Source organism: Heterodontus francisci, chromosome 29, assembly GCF_036365525.1.
Source record: "Heterodontus francisci isolate sHetFra1 chromosome 29, sHetFra1.hap1, whole genome shotgun sequence".
In the NCBI taxonomy this organism is placed as follows: Eukaryota; Metazoa; Chordata; class Chondrichthyes; order Heterodontiformes; family Heterodontidae; genus Heterodontus; species Heterodontus francisci.
Window position 1 is genome coordinate 38,895,092 of NC_090399.1, and position 17,300 is coordinate 38,912,391.

The 17,300-nt window shown below is 44.6% G+C and overlaps 1 pseudogene; it reads right to left on the bottom strand.

Annotated features, from left to right (window-relative positions):
* Positions 1-7,632: 7,632 nt before the first annotated feature.
* Positions 7,633-11,415, bottom strand: LOC137345778 (zinc-binding protein A33-like; annotated as a pseudogene).
* Positions 11,416-17,300: the final 5,885 nt, after the last annotated feature.

Here is a 17,300-nt window from a genome sequence, read left to right on the forward strand (position 1 = left end):
ATGTTGGGGGTGATTGAGGAGTGGATCAGGGTGTCACAATGAGTGGGGGAAGGGAGGGGAGCAGAATATATATTTGGTGTTGGACTTAGCTGAATGTGATAGAAATGTTGGAGGATGATATGTTGAATGTGGAGGCTGGTGGGATGGAAGGTGGGTCTGACAGGAAGGGAAGGAATGCAGACATATCCAATTGAGAAGGGTTAATACAGAGGAAGAATGTAACATAATATCTGAAGAAATTATTAATAATTAATAAACTTACCCAATGGATATTTAAATGGAAAATGATTTTCAGTTGATCTAAGTGGGAGATGCTGAATTTTGATTAGAAGAATAAGGTTCCGTAACATAACTTGGAAAGTAAGCTTCTGAATGGGGTCGAGGGGAAAAGGGGTTCAGGGAGACAGATTCACAAATCATTTAAAGTAACAAAACAGGTTAACAGGGCCATAAAAATACAAACAAAGCACTGGAGTTCATTTCTGGAGGAACGGAATTAAAAAAGCAAAGAGCTGATATGGTTATACAACACTTAGCGTACTGTGTACAGTTCTGGTCTCCATATTACAAAAAGGATATTGATGCACTGGAGAAGGTGCAATTATTTTAATCAGAATGATACCAGAACTGAGAGAGGTGTATTATTTATTTCATCATTTACAGTTTACTCATGTTATTATTTACTGCCCTCGGTCTGATCTCTGTATTATGACAACCCGATATGTCTGTTCCTCAGTTATAGTTGTCTCTCCTCACAGGGACACACCTCACTGAGCGAAGGGCAGAGATTGGTGCGGGCTACATGTGTTGAGACTCTGAATCATAGATGAGAACTGATCTGTCAAAGCCATAATCAGTTACAGAAGTGGACGATTCAATAAACACAGCTCAATATTCATCCGGTGTAACAGACAGAGAATAACATTCACCACTCATTGGTTGATACAGATTCTTAGGACCACATTGGGGGAAGGGGATTAATCATCACTACTGTGTTTACAGTAACTATACTCAGTAAGAAACATCATTATACAGAGGATTAGAATGCTGTAACAGTGCTGTCCTGCTGTTTAACTGTCAGTAAGTAGTTAACATCTGTTTCTGTTGTAGCAGTTCAATAGGAGACAGAGCAATATCAAAACATTTCACTTTATACACTTATTACCAAACATCAGCAAAAAACACTTTGCAAACAATTACATCGTTAAAACACAGAGGTAGCTTCATGGAATGGAGAGATCAGGTACCTGAAACAATGATTTTAAAATAGAACTGGGTTGTACAAATGTACTCAATACAATTCCACAGTGACAGATACTCCCAGTAATACATGGTCACTGGGATCAGGTGTTCCACTCCGGTTAGTGACTCACACTCATTTTGATTTTACACTGACTGATGCTCCCACTAATACCTTCACTCAGAGAGTTGCCTTCACTGAGGTCTAATTCAGCATTACACAATATTCCACTAAATGCAATAACTTGATAATTCAGAGAGCCAGTCTGTAACAAACAGAGGTTTATTATCAGCTGAGAGACTGGAATAAAACTGCAGAGTTAATTCAGGATATTTGATGTAGGGAAATGATATCACTGATCGGGTGTCTGTATTACAGTGACCACTAGATCAGCATTTGACATAATCAGTCACAGAGTAAAACCAGAGACCAGCTCACACACAGATTTACACAACTTCAATGGTTATAGTCACTTACCAGGAACACCAATGACAGCAAGGATTAGGTAACATATTTTCAAGATACTGTCAATTGGTTGATACATTTTCTGTGAAGTGATGTGTCTCTTCGTGCTGCAGACAATCTCTCTGTATTAAACTCTGAGGTGACACATTGCCAGAGCCTGTAATTTATACCCTGTGGGATCTCCCCGGGGATATTAAGTTTGCCACATTGTTCAAACTGTTTTTTGCATTGAACAGATTACGACATCGGATTCAGTCTGTGTTGTGGTAGAATATATTTATTTCTGAGATTGAACAGGAAAACTCAAAAGATTGGACAATTCTGATCACATTAATTAACTAATGAAAATTGGAAGCTGTATTCTCCCAGCAATGAGGTTGTTCTTTCAAACACCATCAGTCCCATCTCTAGATCTCATGTTGTTTCAATGATGTCCTTCACTCGACTGTGGTTCGGGTGGTGAAGAGCAGATTGTGGCCATCGTCCAGCTGGGCCTTGAGCTGCAGGCTCTCATTGTAAAGCACAGAGAACTGGGACTACAGGCAGTGAAACTCTGGGGAGTCCTTCACCATCTCACTGGCAAGAGTCTTCAGCTGTTCCTGGGGAGGGGAGAGTGGGGAGGAGACACAGGACAAGGACAGGGTTAACCAGAGAGAGAGATTCACTGCCCCATACCATGTCTGACCAATCACAGGAAACACAGGCCAGGAGGAGGCCATTCAGCTTGTGGAGCCCATGCCCACTCTCTGCAAGAACAATTCAGTTTCCTCAAGCCTGTTACACAGTGTTAGGAAATACTTTGAAACACAATTAAATGATTCATCATGATTCAGGCATGAGTGCGTTGTCGAAACGCAAGTTTATTACTCGGACACCAATACTAATAACACTATCAACACCAATAATGTTTATACATTAGGTATATATAACCTGTTTCTTGCAAACCCAAGGTGATAGAACTTGTAGATGTTGTCCCTCCAGCTGTCCTGTGTGTTCTCCTGATGTTGTCCCTCCGGCTGTCCTGTGTGTTCTCCCAATGTTGTCCCTCCGGCTGTCCTGTGTGTTCTCCCGATGTTGTCCCTCCGGCTGTCCTGTGTGTTCTCCCGATGTTGTCGCTCCAGCTGTCCTGTGTGTTCTCCTGATGTTGTCCCTCCAGGTGTCCTGTGTGTTCTCCTGATGTTGTCCCTCCAGCTGTCCTGTGTGTTCTCCTGATGTTGTCCCTCCAGCTGTCCTGTGTGTTCTCCTGATGTTGTCCCTCCAGCTGTCCCTGTGTGTTCTCCTGATGTTGTCCCTCCAGCTGTCCCTGTGTGTTCTCCTGATGTTGTCCCTCCAGCTGTCCTGTGTGTTCTCCTGATGTTGTCCCTCCAGCTGTCCTGTGTGTTCTCCTGATGTTGTCCCTCCAGCTGTCCTGTGTGTTCTCCTGATGTTGTCCCTCCAGCTGTCCTGTGTGTTCTCCCGATGTTGTCCCTCCGGCTGTCCTGTGTGTTCTCCCGATGTTGTCCCTCCAGCTGTCCAGTGTGTTCTCCTGATGTTGTCCCTCCAGCTGTCCTGTGTGTTCTCCTGATGTTGTCCCTCCAGCTGTCCTGTGTGTTCTCCCGATGTTGTCCCTCCGACTGTCCTGTGTGTTCTCCCGATGTTGTCCCTCCGACTGTCCTGTGTGTTCTCCCGATGTTGTCGCTCCAGCTGTATGTGTGTTCTCCCAATGTTGTCCTACCAGCTGTCCTGTGTATTCTTCCCCCCAGGAAAGGGCTGTCTCCTGATATTTCTGGAACTTTCTTTGTGAGTTCTATCACATGATGCTCAGAATATGTATTGAAGTGAATTCATACTCAGCCAACCTTCAGACTTGAATATTGACTGTCTTGATGGCTTAACTGTTGAGCAGTTAATTTTCCAAAAGGACCAGGATGACCCGGACAATCCCAAATAGTTAAGTGATACTGCTTTGGTGCTTCCATTGTTCTGACTAATATCCGATACTCGCACCTTGACATGGGATGCAGCCAACATGTCTGCTATTGTTGCTACTTACATTGTTCTGACTAATCTCTGTTAACATAAATCCAAATTCTGATAATCAGATTAACTTTGGGCTCAGGCAAATTCTAACATTCTCCCCTCATGAACCTTAGTTTTTAAACTCTCGTTCATATATTTTGCTTACAGCTCTCAGCCTGATCACCTTGAATCTACAAACTTACAAATTACACAACACCAACTTATCTACGAATAATTTTGCAGACTTGACTAATTGTGTGTGAGCTTTGTATACTCATGAGGACCCTCCAAAAGGCCCCCACAAGTCGACAGGTCTTGGTGGACCTGCAACTGATCCTCCAACTGATGATGCACGCTGTCTATACATATCCAAGCAATAATGACAGTGATGGTCAACCCAACTGGAACAACTGAGAAAACATACGAGCTCAGATGGATTGGCCCACATTATATATCATTTCCCACCATGTGTGGTCTCCTTGGTTTTGATTCCTTTCTCGATATCTTTATTATTCTGCTGCATATGAACCGAATATTCTTGTGAGGTAGTTGTACGTTGAAGGATTGACTTCAATCTAAGTGAAATGGGAGGAATCGGGTGACCAAAGTGAACACCGACCTTAGGGATTCCTTCTGAAGGGGCAGCTTCAACCGCATTTCTGTAAAGTTGTGCAGGTGAACTGGTAATAACAGTTTTCCTCCAACATGGACCGGTTCAACGTGGGAGAGACAGAACATGGGGCTATTAAGGGGGCAGAGGGTTTCCCCGTGGTGTAGATTTGAGGCACTGGTTGTAACGCAGTACCTTCCCCTGTCCACGCATTTACATCCTTCTTTAAATCAGAAGACCAATACTGTACACAGTACTCCAGATGTGGTCTCACCAATGCCCTGATTAACTGAAGTATAATCTCCCTACTTTTGTATTCAATTTCCCTCACAAAAAGGATAACATTCTATTTGCTTTCCTAATTACTTGCTGTACTGCATACTAAGCTTTTGTGAATCATGCACTAGAACACCTATAAGGAAGGATGTAAATGTGTTGTAAAGGATGTACAAGGACGTAGATAGCACGTGGTGCCACTTGGTGTTTGTGTACCGAAGGTCCAGACTCAGCTCGATACACCACACACAAACTGTGGCCATCAGGATGATAGTAACGTTGGTATGTTTTTAATATCAGACATTTTTTTCCCCAAAAATATATTTTATTCATAAAAAGATCCATAAAAAATACATTACAAAACAGTTGCAAATTGATGTTCCAGAGGGTGTAAAGTAATCAGATTCCTTCGATACAGAAGGTGAGTTGCCTCATAACTCTTACCATTCCATTTTACTTATAACGTACATTTGCATTACACAGCAAAATCATATTTTTGTGCATACAACCCAAGGGTATCACTGACATTATGAGGGTAATTTTAACAGTGTTAAGGATGTTGTACATACATTTCCTCCAATGCAAGGGCTGCCTTAACCTGGCCAAGCCCCTGTTACAATGAGATTGAGGAAGGTGGCAGAGGTCTGTGTGTCAGAACGACACGTGGCCAAATACTATTTTTATACAAGAATTAATTATAAACAAACATTACTGCATGAATATTAGGTTATGTGTAAAACTGTATATAAGTGCAGTTCGAGCCAATTGAGTGGGATTGCAGATGCTGTTTCACTGGGAAGTGAGATATTCGCCTTGGTTACTGCCTGTTAATTCATTGTTCTCAGTAGCTGGCCTACTTGTGACTGGATAGAGTAACTGGACTGTGATAGTTGACCATAAAGACTGGGACACCAGGCGACAGGGCAGGGGGTGGGGTTCTCTTTTCTTTTTTCTTTTGGGCCTCCTTATCTCGAGAGACAATGGATACGCGCCTGGAGGTGGTCAGTGGTTTGTGAAGCAGCGCCTGGAGTGGCTATAAAGGCCAATTCTGGAGTGACAGGCTCTTCCACAGGTGCTGCAGAGAAATTTGTTTGTCGGGGCTGTTGCACAGTTGGCTCTCCCCTTGCGCCTCTGTCTTTTTTCCTGCCAACTACTAAGTCTCTTCGACTCGCCACAATTTAGCCCTGTCTTTATGGCTGCCCGCCAGCTCTGGCGAATGCTGGCAACTGACTCCCACGACTTGTGATCAATGTCACACGATTTCATGTCGCGTTTGCAGACGTCTTTATAGCGGAGACATGGACGGCCGGTGGGTCTGATACCAGTGGCGAGCTCGCTGTACAATGTGTCTTTGGGGATCCTGCCATCTTCCATGCGGCTCACATGGCCAAGCCATCTCAAGCGCCGCTGACTCAGTAGTGTGTATAAGCTGGGGGTGTTGGCCGCTTCAAGGACTTCTGTGTTGGAGATACGGTCCTGCCACCTGATGCCAAGTATTCTCCGAAGGCAGCGAAGATGGAATGAATTGAGACGTCGCTCTTGGCTGGCATACGTTGTCCAGGCCTCGCTGCCGTAGAGCAAGGTACTGAGGACACAGGCCTGATACACTCGGACTTTTGTGTTCCGTGTCAGTGCGCCATTTTCCCACACTCTCTTGGCCAGTCTGGACATAGCAGTGGAAGCCTTACCCATGCACTTGTTGATTTCTGCATCTAGAGACAGGTTACTGGTGATAGTTGAGCCTAGGTAGGTGAACTCTTGAACCACTTCCAGAGCGTGGTCGCCAATATTGATGGATGGAGCATTTCTGACATCCTGCCCCATGATGTTCGTTTTCTTGAGGCTGATGGTTAGGCCAAATTCATTGCAGGCAGACGCAAACCTGTCGATGAGACTCTGCAGGCACTCTTCAGTGTGAGATGTTAAAGCAGCATCGTCAGCAAAGAGGAGTTCTCTGATGAGGACTTTCCGTACTTTGGACTTCGCTCTTAGACGGGCAAGGTTGAACACTATGCCCCCTGATCTTGTGTGGAGGAAAATTCCTTCTTCAGAGGATTTGAACGCATGTGAAAGCAGCAGGGAGAAGAAAATCCCAAAAAGTGTGGGTGCGAGAACACAGCCCTGTTTCACACCACTCAGGATAGGAAAGGGCTCTGATGAGGAGCCACCATGTTGAATTGTGCCTTTCATATTGTCATGGAATGAGGTGATGATACTTAGTAGCATTGGTGGACATCCGATCTTTTCTAGTCGTCTGAAGAGACCACATCTGCTGACGAGGTCAAAGGCTTTGGTGAGATCAATGAAAGCAATGTAGAGGGGCATCTGTTGTTCACGGCATTTCTCCTGTATCTGACGAAGGGAGAACAGCATGTCAATGGTCGATCTCTCTGCACGAAAGCCACACTGTGCCTCAGGGTAGACGCGCTCGGCCAGCTTCTGGAGCCTGTTCAGAGCGACTCGAGCAAAGACTTTCCCCACTATGCTGAGCAGGGAGATTCCACGGTAGTTGTTGCAGTCACCGTGGTCACCTTTGTTTTTCTAGAGGGTGATGATACTGGCATCGCGCATGTCCTGGGGTACTGCTCCCTCGTCCCAGCACAGGCATAGCAGTTCATGTAGTGCTGAGAGTATAGCAGGCTTGGCACTCTTGATTATTTCAGGGGTAATGCTGTAGAGTAAAGAAAAGAGACCAGAAGCAATTTGTATATTTGTCAAGGATGAAATTTATGAAGCTTCTATTTCATTGGAGCAGGGATGTGGATTCCTCTGACACAGGTACACTGAAACATCATGAGTGTAAGCAGATTGGGACAGGGAATGTGTATTGGATGGACAGCAGAGTTTGGTCAACACACATTCCCTGTCCCACTCGGCTCTCACAGTAGAGATTGGGCAATGCAGATTAGCTTAGAAAGACCATTCAAATAGTCCATTCCTCCCAGTCTCACACCCACGGTTACACATTCTCAGTCAAGTGTTTTTAATCACACACCAACCAAGCCAGGAGCAGCCAGAGCTGAACAGATCTTTAAAGACACAGTCACCTAAAGAAAACTACAGAGAGAGGAGCACCATTGTCACCAGTGTCATTCAAACAGGTAAAAGAAAGGGAACATTCTCTCGACAAATATCTCTGTAAAAGTGTAGAGATGAGACAAGTCAGCAGCATTGTAAAAGGACACTTGGCCTCCCTTGTAGTCCAGGTAAACTCCAATGCAGTTGGGCTTCCCACTCAGAGCCAGTGGGGTGACTGTCAGTGAGGTTCGTGCACAGTACTGCTCTCCATTGCTCAGGGACAGTGCCAGCTATCCATTCTTTGGCTTCAAAGCGATATCTCCCTTCCTGTTAATGGACTCTCTGGCCACGCCCAGGTCCCATTTGGATTTTCCGCTTACCTCCACCTCCCATTCGTGCGTCCCCGCTGTGAAGCCCTCAGCGGCCAGGACGGAGACACACATGTCGAACCTGGCCGGGCTGTCAGGAAGCAGCTGCTTGGTATCGATGACAGTCACACTGGTCAGGTCAGCAGACAGCAGCAGACAAGGGTTTGCTGTTCGAGGGTCCAGGATCAGGGCAAGCGGGAATGCAGGACAAAGTCCATGGGTTACTGGAGTTCCCTCTCGTCAATGGATGACCAAGAGAGGACAGTGATTGAGTCTTGGGGGAGGGGGAATGAGCCAATTGTTCCTTTACTGGAGTGGAGAGAGTCCCACTTTAATTGGGACTCTGTGTGGGATGGACTACAGGTCAAATATTACACCATTTTTCTCTTTTCAGAGAGGGCACTGCCTAATGCGAGAAATGTAAAGGACATTTTAAGAGTCCATCCCACACAGAGTCCCAATTAAATTGGGACTTGCTCCACTCCTGTAAAGGAACAAATGGCTCATTCCCACTCTCACAAGATCACGTCACATTGTAAAACAGATTTCATTTCCCATGAATCAAAAGATTTCCTCAGAAATCTGAGCATGGGGAGGGGTCAGAAATCACCAAGCATTTCCACCCAATTGCTGTGACCCACAAACTGGCCCCGGTAGAAGAACAGCAGCCCCACCGACCTCAGTAAAAGACACACAGTCCGCACCACTTCAACTGGGCAAAGAGCATTGATCAATTTCCATTGCTGCTATCGTCAATTACAAAGTTACTGATTAATGTGTTCCACACACCAGCTCTTTCAGTGCAGAAACAGGATGTTCAGTGTGGAGGCTGCACCTGTTTACAGTGAGTGTCTCAGTAAATTACACTACACCAGCCCAACCAATCAGTTCAGCTACTCATAATCCAACCAGCTTTGTTTAAAAACAAAAGACTATTTTTAATCTTTGCTATTTGTCACGTCATTTGCTCCTCCTGCCAAGCTTCTGTGGAGTTCAGGGTCCTCTGCTGTCCTTACGCAGGACATTGTTGTGATAAGTTTACGACAAACAGGTGACACAGATTCAATCAAAGCGTGCCTTTTCTATGTGAAGTACTAATGGTTCTACACACAGGTTCCCTCGAAGGAATGTGTGTATCCATTTTTAGATTTATTAGAGTCACAACTTTAGGACAAAACCACTGTGTATAGAGGTCAAACTGCATTAGCACAAACTGTAAGCAGTGGGGACTGTATTTAAATGCTATAAAGTGTAAAGTGTTTAAATAAAATTCCTGTCACCCTCCCACATACAGGTTACAGTCTGCCCAGCTAGTCCATATTGGTATTTACCTCTTTATTCCCTCTCCATGGGCGAATAGTCCTAATCACACATCCCTTCATCCACCTCACCAACCTAACTTCGAATATCAACAGTTTGTGTCAAACCACCAACCCTCTAAGTGAATTCTGCAGACACAACTTGGGAAAGAATCATTTACAATTGAACACAGGCTGGGAGTTAGATCACCCCTGTTGACCTGGATACAGGATTACTGATGGAGGCTATGTCATTCATTCATTTACCTGGATGGATGATTTCTTTAATTTCTCTCCATAGTTTGTACTAAAAAAGGACCATTGTATGTCCCCAGGCACACATTCCCAGACATAGCAGTGGGCATCACCTCAGAAAACCTGCCAATAATATTAATATCTGTCAGAGAACACAAGGACAGAAGAACATCAAGAACTAGGAGCAGGAGTAGGCTGCACCACCATTCAATAAGACCATGGCTGACCCTTAACCTCAACTCCACTTTTCCAACCCCATCCGCATATCCCTCGATCCCTTAGAGTCCCAAAATTTAATCAATCGCAGCCTTGAATATACTCAGTGACTGAGCATCCATAGACCTCAGGGACAGAGAATTCCAAAGATTCACAGCCCTCTGAGTAAAGAAATTTCTCTTCATCTCAGTCATTAATGGCTGCTCCTTTATCCTGAGACTATGCCCCTAGTTCTAGACTCTCCAGCCAGGGGAAAACAGCCTCTTCACATCCACCCTGTCACATCCCCTCATTGAAACAGAAGATTCTGAGATCAGCTCTCATTTTTCGAAACTATAGAGAGTATGGGCCCAATTTACTCAATCTCTCCTCATAGCACAACCTGCTCATGCCAGAAATTAAATCCTGTGAACTTTTGTTCCACCTTCCCTAAGGCAAATAGCTCCTTTGGTACAGAGACTAAAACAGTACACAGCACTCCAGGTGTGATCTCACCAATGCCCTGGACAATTGCAGCAAGACCTCCTTACTCTTGTACTCCAAGCCCCTGAAATAATGGCTAATTTTGTATGATGTGAGTTAACACTACAGGATTCAGACTAGAGAACACAGGGGATCTGGAAATTCAGCTCCAATGATGATTGACAGATGTAGCAACTTCCCCATTAACCCTGTCAGTACCTTTGACTGGAACCCATTTGAAGGGGTGACTTATCATCCCAATCTCTCCAGCACAGAAACAATACATTTGACAAGTGCCCTCCCTGAGATACAATTGGACCTGACAAACTAAAATGATATTGTGATGTTAAATGAGGATTTGATTCTGCCGCTCAATGACATCGCCTGCATCCAGCAGAGCTCACTGGTCATGGAGTCTCTTGGACTGGGGAAGGAAGCTGCTGACATTGGTGCCAACAAGCTGGATCTCCTGTAGTTACAAAGTGGTGAAGTGTCTGTATTCCCAGTTAACAGTCTGCAGGACTGTAATAACAGGGTGATAATCACTGTGGAGGATGTTTAAATCCTCTCCTCAGATGTAGGTGCATCTCAATCTGAAATGTGATGTTCTGATACCTATTGAATGTTATGTATTGAATTTACACCAAATGAAAGTGGCCCCTGTATGATGTGGTACTGATGTGACCCCGAATGATTGTGTCCTATACATGCATGGCTCTACAACATTCCCAGAGTGTGATGTGCTGGGATTTTTCTTCGAGGCAATTAATGAAAAAATGGAGGATCATAGAAACACACCACACAGAAGGAGGCCATTCAGCCATTGTGCTGGTGTTAGCCCTTAACTTGAGATATTCAATTAATCCCACTCCCCTATTCTTTCCCTGTCACTCTGTATTTTTTTCCGATCAAGTATTTATCCAATCCTCTTTTGAATAATGTTATTGAATTTGCTTCCACCACTTCTTCTGGGCAGTGCATTCCAGATCATAACAACTCACTGTGTAAAAAATATTTCTTCATAATGTCTCTGGTCCTTTTGCCAATCACCTTCAATCTGTGTCCTCTGGTCACCAGAGCCTTTGCCAATAGAAACAGTTTCTCCTTATTTACCTTATCAAAATCAGGGGATGGGAGAAGGATGTCAATGGGCTGAATGGTCTTCTTCTGTGTTGTAGTGACTCTGTGACTGGAGCACAGCCTGGCCATGTGACCCTGTAACACCTTGAGTGGGGGGGGGGGGGGGGGGGGTGGGCTTGGGCTGCTTTGTGACATCATCCTGGCTGCTGTGTGATTGGCTCCTGGCTCCTTTGTGATGTCAGCTGGAGGTGGGTTTATGGCCCTGGTTCCACATTAGTGGAGTTACTGAGGGAGGAGCTGGAGTCGGCAGCTGACACTGTGAGTGACTTTAGACCATATCAATAGGGAAATGGAAAGAAAAGAACAATTTCATATTAAAGTAAGTAATTGCAACAAATGTCATTAATTACAAATATATTCAAATTAAATATAATCATAGTCACACACTCAGTCTCACTGTCTTGAAGTTACAGATTCTAGAATTAATATTCATCACTTTAATATTGAAAGATTCTTGGAGTGAACAGTATCTCAGGAAGCTGGAGAGAGAAGTTGAATCATCACCACACTAACTGGGACTGGAGAAAGGTCTCTGGGTTCACAGAGCAGATCTGGTGGCTCCAAAACCCTCAGTATTGAGGATGGGATGAAACAGCAGCTTCAATGATTGTAAATGTGAGGAACTTTACTGAGATTCCCATCAGTCCAGGATATTGTCAAGGTGATAGTGTAACCATGAGGCTTGGACTTTGATGTAACAAGTTGACTGTAGTTTAACCCGTGTGTAAAGTGAGTCTATGCATCACCTGGAAGAACTTGACACTGGCATGTCGAGGGATTTTTAATCTGTCTGCTTACCATTGCTGTACCTGAGCTGGTGTGTGTCATTGGTTTGTGTCAGAGAGTTTGTACACTGTGTTTAACACAGGCTGTAACTGAGTTGGCTGTGCTTGGTGAACCAATTTAGAGAGAGTTTTACTCTGTGTCTAACTCAGCTGTACCTGCCCTGGGAGTGTTTGCTGTGACAGTGTAGAGGGAGATTTACTCTTTATCTAACTCGTTCACATACCACTCGAAGAGGTAGGACATGTGCAGTTACACTCAGCAACATCCATCCTGTCCACACCTGTTGCTGTGCTGTGGCAGATGGAGAAATGTTGGAATTCCCCTGCAGAGGGAGGTAACGGCAGCTCTGCTGTAAAACACAGTCAGTCACACGACCCAAGAGATGGTGAAGGAAAGACTCAGAAAATGTAAAGCTTTGAAAAACTGAATTCTGAACAAAATACACAGATCCTCGGATCATGGTGTGTTCATACCAGGTACATGTGTTTGAAATGTTTATTGTTCACAATTACTCCAGATTGGCTGCAGATCAAGAGGAGTAATAGTCATAGAGTCATAGCACAAAAACAAGCCCTTTGGCCCATCATGTCTGTGCCAGCCATCAGGAACCTAACTATTGCACTCCCATTTTCCAGCACTGAGAAGAGAAAAAGAAAGGCAGAAATAATAATTCATCAATGAAGAGAAAAATAAGACAGAGAATGGGAGAAACGTTCAGTACAAAACGAGATGGATAGAAAGTAGTAAAGAATGGGGATAGAAAATGAGAGGTGGAAACTAAAAAAAATTGAAAAACAGGAGAAAGAATAGGAAAAGGTTAAAGCAAAATTAATTTATAATTTATAAAAACCAAGCACAATATATTAAAAAAACAATTTTTTATTTTTTATTTCTTCATTCTTGGGATCTGGATTTCACTGGAAAAGCCAGCATTTATTACCCATCCCGAATTACCCTGGACAAGGTGGTGGTGAGCTGCTGTCTTGAACTGCTGCAATCTGTGTGGGAAAGATATTCTCCCAATGCTGCTGGTAGGGAATGTGTTCCAGGATTTTGACTGTGACGATGCAGGAACAGTGATATATTTCCAATTCAGAATGGCGGGTGAGTTGGAGGGGAACTTGGAGGTGGTGCTGTTCCCATGTACCTGCAGCCCTTGTCTTTCTGCGTCATAGAGGACAAGGGTTTGAAAGGTGCTGCCAAACAAGCATAGGCGAGTTGCTGCAGTGTGTCTGGTAGATTGTACACACTGAAGCCACAGTACACTGGTGGTGGAGACAGTGAATGTTTCAGGTGGTGGATGGAATGCTGATCAAGTGGACTGCATTGATGTTGAGCTTTTTGAGTGTTGCTGTCGCCATCCAGGCAAGTGGACATTATTCCATCACTATCCTGACTTGTGTCATGTGGATGGTGGACAGGTTATGAGGATCAGGAGGTATTTTACTTACGGAAGAATACCCAGTCTCTGACCTGTTCTTGTGGCCACAGTATTTATGTGTCTAGTCCAGTTCAGTTTCTTGTCAATGATGACCCTTGAAATTTTAATGGTGGGGGCGTCAGTGACGGTAATGACATTGAATGGCCAGGGGAGGCACTTAGACTCGTTCTTGCTTGGCATGATGATTGCCTGGCCTTCGTCTGGTTCATATGTTACTTACCACTTATCAGCCTGAATGGTGTCCAGGTCTTGCTGCATGTGGGCATGGACTATTTTATTATCTGAGAGGTTTGAATGGAACTGAACACAGTGCAATCCTCAGTGAACATCCCCACTTTTCAGCTTGTGATGGATGGAAGGTCATTGATGAAGAAACTGCAGATGGTTGGGTCTAGGACACTGCCTTGAGGAACTCTTGCAGTGACATCCTGGAGCTGAGATGATTGACCCTTTCCAACAACCAGCTTCCTTTGTGCTCAGTATGACTCCAGTCAGTGGAGAGTTTTCCCCGATTCCCATTGACTTCCATTTAACGAGGACTCCTTGATGTCGAAAGCAGCCACTCTCTGCTCACCTCTGGAATTCAGGTGTTTTGTCCATGTTTAGTCCATGCCTGTAATGAGGTCTTGTGTTGAGCGATCTTCTCGGATTCCAAACTGAGCCTAGTGAGCAAGTATTGGTGAGTAAGTGCTGCTTGATAGTAGTGTTAACTACAACTTCCATCACTTTGCTGATGATTGAATGTGGGCTGATGGAGCTGTAATTGACTAGATTGTCAATTCCCACACAGAGGGAGTTGGCAAAGGTTTACCGGACTGATTCCTGGGATGGCGGGACTGACATATGAGGAGGAATTGAGTCAGTTAGGATTATATTCGCGGGAGTTCAGAAGATAAGGGGGGATCTCATAGAAACCTATAAAATTCTAACAGGACTTGACAAGGTAGATGCAGGAAGGATGTTCCCGATGGTGGGGGAGTCCAGAACCAGGGGTCATAGTCTAAGGATACTGGGTAAACCATTTAGGACTGAAATGAGGAGAAATTTCTTCACCCGGAGAGTGGTAAATCTGTGGAATTGTCTACCACAGAAAGCAGTTGAGGCCAAAACATTGTATGTTTTCAAGAAGGAGTTCAATATAGCTCTTGTGTTTAAAGGGATCAAAGGATATGGGGCGAAATGGGAACACGTTACTGAGTTGGATGATATGCCATGATCATAATGAATGGCAGAGCAGGCTCGAAGGGCCGAATGGCCCACCCCTGCTCCTATTTTCTATGTTTCTATGATTGGTTTTGACCTTTTTTTGTGGGTAGGATCTACCTGGGCAATTTTGCACTTCAACCATGAGATGCCAGTATGGTAGTTGTACAGCTTAGCTGGAGGCGCAACTAGTTCTGGAGCATAAGTCTTCAGCACTACAGCCAGGATATCAAGGGGTCCATAGTCTTTGCTTTGTCCAATGCTTTGAGATTTTTCTTGATATAGTGAAGTTTTAAAAAAATTATTTATTCATGGAATGTGGACGTTACTGGCAACGCCAGTATTTGTTGCTCATCCCTAACTGCCCTTGTGAAGGTGGTGGTGACCTGCCTTCTTGAACCACTGAAGTCCATTTGGTGTGGGTACCCCCACACTGTTAGTGAAGCAGTTCCAGATTTTGACCCAGCAACAGTGAAGGAATGGCAATATAGTTCCAAGTTAGGATGGCATGCGGCTTGGACGAAAACTTGCAGGTGGTGGTGTTCTCATGCATTTGCTGCCCTTGTCCTTCTAGGTGGTAGATGTCGCGGGTTTGGAAGGTAAGTGTCGAAGGATTCGTAGTGAGTTGCTGCAGTGCATTTTGTAGATGGTACCCACTGCTGGCACTGTGCGTCACTGGTGGAGGGAGTGAATGTTGAAGGTGGTGGATGGGGTACCAATTAAGTTGACTGCTTTGTCCTGGATGGTGTTGAGCTTCCTAAGTGGTGTTGGGGGTGGAAGTGGAGAGTATACCACCAGACTCCTGACTTGTGCCTTGTAGATGATGGACAGGGTTCGGGGAGCCTGGTGGTGAGTTACTTGCAACGGAATTCCCAGCTCTGACCTGTTCTTGTAGTCACAGTATTTATGCAGCTGCTCCAGTTCAGTTTCTGATCAATGGTGACCCCCAGGATGATGATACTGGGAGATTCAGTGATGATAATGCTATTGAATGTCAAAGGGAGATCGCTAGGTTCTCTTTTGTTGGAAGTGCAGATGCCTGGCACTTGTGTGGCGCGAACGTTACTTGCTGCTCATCAGCCCAAGCCTGTATATTGTCCAAGTCTTGCTGCATTTCTACAGGGACTGCTTTAGTATCTGAGGAGTCACGAATGGTGCTGAACTTTGTGCAATCATCAGCGAACATACCCACTTCTGACCTTATGATTGAAGGAAGGTCATTGATGAAGCAGCTGAAGTTGGTTGGGCCTAGGACACTATCCTGAGGAACTCCTGCAGTGATGTCCTGGAGCTCAGATGATTGACCTCCAACAACCACAACCATCTTCCTTTGCGCTAGGTGTGACTCCAGCCAGCGGAGGGTTTTCCCACTGATTCCCATTGACCTCAGTTTTGCGAGGGCTCCTTGATGCCATACTCGGTCAAATGCTGCCTTGATGTCAAGAGCAGTCACTGTCTCCTCACCTCTGGAATTCCGCTCTTTTATTTGTCCGTGTTTGGACCAAGGCTGTAATGAGGGCAGTAATAAGGTCTGAAGCTAAGTGACCTTGGTGGAACCCAAACTGAGGGTCAGTGAGCAGTTTATTTCTAAGTGTCACTTGATAGCACTGTCAACAGCACCTTCCGTCACTTTGCTGATGATTGAGAGTTGACTGATGGGATGGTAATTGGCCAGATTGGTTTTGTCCTAGTTTTTGTGGATAGGACATACCTGGGTAATTTTCCACATTGTGGAGTAGAAGCCAGTGTTGTAACTGTACTGGAACAGCTTAGCTAGATGTACAGTTAGTTCTGGAGCACATGTCTTCAGTACTACAGCCGGGATATCGTGGTGACCCATAGCCTTTGCTATGTCCAATGTGCTCATTTGTTTTTAGATATTACATGAAGTGAATTGAATTGACAGAAAACTGGTATGTCGAATGCAGGAGACCTCAGGAGGAGGCAGAGATGGATCATTCACTCAGCAATTCTGGCTGAAGGTGATTGCAAACACTTCAGCTTGGTCTTTGCCATTTTAGCAGTCAACCTGGAATGCGAGCTCCCCCACCTTCAATGTCTGGTGATCAAAAGTCCATTATGGGTTGAATGTGTCAGGGAGTCATGGTTTTGTCCTTCCAAACACTGTCTGTTAATATTCACCGCCTAGAATTGATGTCCTACAGGCAACTGCCACAGGAATCAATAAACCAGTTCATCAGTAGATGCTGTAGTAAGTGCAATAAATGCAACTTCACAGAAACTGAGCTGTCTGATCAAATAATAGAGATGATGATCATATCAACACCCATTGAAGCATTTCAGAAAGACCTCTTAGAGAAAAAGAAAGGTCACAATATTGATGCACTGCTGGAAGATGGCAGGAAATACAAAGTTACTGTAGCTGGACAACAGGACCTGCAAGCACTAGAATCAGCCAACAGTATCTGCGATAACCAGGTTGAATAGAGCAAGCAAACTGCATGGTAAATTTGTCACTGCAAAGTTGTCCTGCATTCTGAGACCTGTGCAAGGCATAGTGTAA